Raw genomic sequence first — 3,780 nt, forward strand, 5'->3', positions numbered from 1 at the left:
GGGCGGGGTGGCGCCGCCGGGCCCGCGCGCGGGGAGGTCGCGGCCGGCTTCGCCGAGCTCCTCGTGTCCCGGCGTCACTTGCAGATCCCGGAAAGCCACGGGGGGGAAAAAGCACGGTGTCCAGCATCGGAGGCAAAATAAAACCGAAAAAGACCCGTCGGTACAGTCTTGGGAACAGCCAGACGGATGAAGCTTCTCTTAGTTCAAAAATGTTGCAATAGAAAATATTAGCCATTTCTTCCATTATTATTAACCCAGTTGAATGCTTTACACCATCTAGTTATGAATATTGTTTCTGGGTGTTAGCTTTTCTAAGTGGAATGTAAACAATCAGAGGGAAAGCAGAGTATAAAAACTGCTGTAATGTCATTTGCAGGCTATGAAATACGCAAAGGAATCTAAGCATCTTTGGTAGAAGCAATTATTTTGAGATTAAATATCCTTGATGGATTTGATCTGCTAGATTTAATAAGTAAATTGAAATTTCTAACTGAACAAAGGGTGCAAACTTAATAAAAGTGATCTTTCACATATGTCAGATTTCAAGAAAGATGAGGCTGAATTTAAACCTTTCTTCCATTTCTTACTCAAAAACCATTTTAAAATGGATAAACCCCCCATTCTAGCATTCACCAGAGAACAGATTTCCTTTTTTAAAAATATATACAACAGCTTCGTCTAAATCAGAAACAGGACTTTGGTTACAAATTTAAAACCATGTTGGGTTACATTCTTTTTCTCACCTACTTAAGGAGATATGTAATTTCCTGAGTGGGAGCTTTCTTCTTTTTTTAAGGAAAAACGGATCCTTTTTCAGCAGCCCAGCACATCTACAGTTATATTATGACTAAAAACAGGGTTTCAAATGGTTAGGGAACTGAATTGCTTGTGAGATTCATAAAAACACAGTGAGAGTCAGAAAATGGCTCATTCATCTTTGTCATTAAGACAAGATGATGTTAAAAATAAAAGCTAGTAAAACTATTCATTAGGAATTATTGTGCAAGCAGAAGACATGAGGACTGTCTGCAGCTGTGATCATTGATTAACTAATTTTGCCCTGCTTGCTTACAGCCAGCTAAAAATTCTGGAGACATAACCCCATTGTTTTCGGAGTCTTAGGAGGCTGTGTTGAAGAGCAGCAGCTCTGTCCAAAAGATCAGGGGAAAAAAGCAAAAAAATCACTTAGATATAGACCTATATATAAATCTTATAAGACTGAAAACCCTATTGACTATAAAACCTATCTTTAACAGGGATGGATTAAGTCCATCACTGTCTGCTATATGGATCCAAGAAGAAATTAACTTACCAGAGCTGAAAGATACAACATTATGCAGTTTGTGACAAGTGATTCTAAGAACATTTAAACACACTAATAGTGATGACTCGTTCAAAATATTTATCTGCAGTCCTTACCAGTGTTTCAGAAAATATCAGTAACTGATACTCACAAAGAGGAATTTGTGAAAAGCTCAGACACTGCAGAAAATTGTTCCTATGTAAAAAACCGCTCTATTTATGCTTCATAGCCATCCCTACTTTCCTTTTAAGTTAATACTTTAAACTAGAATTAAAACCCATCTTGTACAAAAATTAGTAGAATATGCAACATTAAAGTTTATTTTTATTTAAAAAATGAAGTCATCTATTTTAACAAAGACGACAGAAAAATAGAAGTTTTGTGAGTTTGTCTTTAAATATATTTTGGTTTTGTCTTTAAACGTAAATGTGGTAAAGCAAAGAATTCTTGAAAGAAAACCACACATTTTTGTTCAGAAGAGCAAAATGGATGGAATACAGCAGCCAGACAACTCAACATGAGCTCCTGTTATATATGCACAAGAATGCTGTGATCTTTAAGAACGATATTCTAACACTTCTTTGGAGCCAGTAAGAATGCACATCTAAATGCATTAAACTGCAATAAAGTTAAGTGTCTCAGCAAGATCTGTTTGGCCCGGTACTAGAAGCGATAAATTTAATAATGGATTGTTTGTATAGGCTTCATGAGACAGAGGGACCCTCAATCAGGGACAGAGCTGGAGTTGAGAATGAAGCCAAATTTGTACTTGAGACCACTATACACTAGAGCTGTGTGTTAGGCACTTACTGCTGCCAAAATAGTACATCTGAAGAGCATGGTCTAGAAGTAGTGTAATTTACAGAGGGTGATGGAAGTGGATCACCTGCATAATTTGTACATTCAACAGATATTTGTGAAAATCAAAACTACTGATTATGCTGAAGTAAGAAAATTAGACATGTATTGAGATAGAGGGATTAGAAGTACCCAAATCTGTAAAATACCAGCTACTGGTAGCTGGCATAATCAAGGAAACCAGGATGTGTTCACATGGGAAAAAGTCAACAAAACAATGTAAAAGAAAAAATATTGTTTTATCCTTGTTGGAAAAATTAAAACTGACTGTAGTGCACATTTTTTAAACACTAAGAGTTACCACGTGAAAGATAACAGTATTCAATGCAAGTTTTTATTAAATAAGTCTTTGTCATGTTGCTAGGACTCTGCATGGGAACTTTACCATAAGCAGTAGGTTCTGATAGATGTTAAAATGTCCCTAAAAAAACACCTGAGGTACAAAGTACTTTGCAGCTGATGTTATGGAAAGAGTACATCTAGTCTTTCTTAAACCCCTGGACAAATAGATCAGAAGAGTTAATCCATGTGAAAAAATTGTTCTGAAGTGTAGAAGTACTATGTCTCCAGGGAGTAACTGACATATAACTGCTTGACATGTCCACTCTACTGTTTTAAATATTACCAAGCCAGTGTTATGTGGCTGTGCTTTATGTAGCATTCTGATATTTCTATTAACGAACAAAATTAATGCAGAAAGAAGTACATATTTCTCTTTTCTATTTTAGAAAATATCCCTTCTGATTTTGCACTGACCTTATCTTATTAACATAATTAAGCAGAAGGCTGCAAATTATTTATGTTTCTAACACATGGGGAAAACAGCATTTTTAAGAACTACGTGTATAAAGGGTGTAGTTCTTGGATGGGTCCAGCCCTTCTGGAAGTTTTGATAAGATATAGTACCTCAGTGGCTTGGATGTAGAGTACATCTCAAACATAGAAAGTGTTTCCTTTTCCATGGCATGAATGCAATCTTACATGTATTCTGAATTCCCTGATAAAATGAACTGTAACCATAATCATAAAATCTTTTGACCACAAAAGTAGCTCATCTCTTCTTTGATCTGTGTTGTTTATAAATGTGCATGAGAGACATGGATGTAGCCTTTACTTCAAATTCTGTAACCCTCTGCCTATGTGTGAGGAAGTTTATATTGTTAAATTATCCTTCTTTGCAGATAGGAGAGAAAAATAAGACTTCTTAGTGTCACTTGCACAACTAGCAGTTTAATAACCTCGATCCTGAGGAGTTCACTCATAACTTTTATTTTTTCCTAACCTTCATTATGATCATTTTTGCATATGCACAGGTAATAGGTAACTTCTGTAAACAAATTTTCCCATGAATGCTAAAGCATTCATATTTGAATACATACACTCCCACAGATTCAGTTAGATGTGAGCTGCACCTCTCCTGTCACCTCTCCAATAACACAGAAAGACTGCTTCTTCATCTTCTTCTTCTAAAAAAAAAAAGTTTTCTTTCAGCAGCGTTGATCAGGTAAGACAGCATTGGTCTAGCAGAAAGAGATCAGGTTTTAAGAACTTTTATACTAATCCTGTCCTTGCCATTGGTTTCCAGGCAGCCTGAAGGCAAATAATATAAAATCTCAGGT

This window comes from Apteryx rowi, unplaced genomic scaffold (genome assembly GCF_003343035.1).
Source record: "Apteryx rowi isolate R43461 unplaced genomic scaffold, aptRow1 scaffold_77, whole genome shotgun sequence".
NCBI lineage: Eukaryota > Metazoa > Chordata > Aves > Apterygiformes > Apterygidae > Apteryx > Apteryx rowi.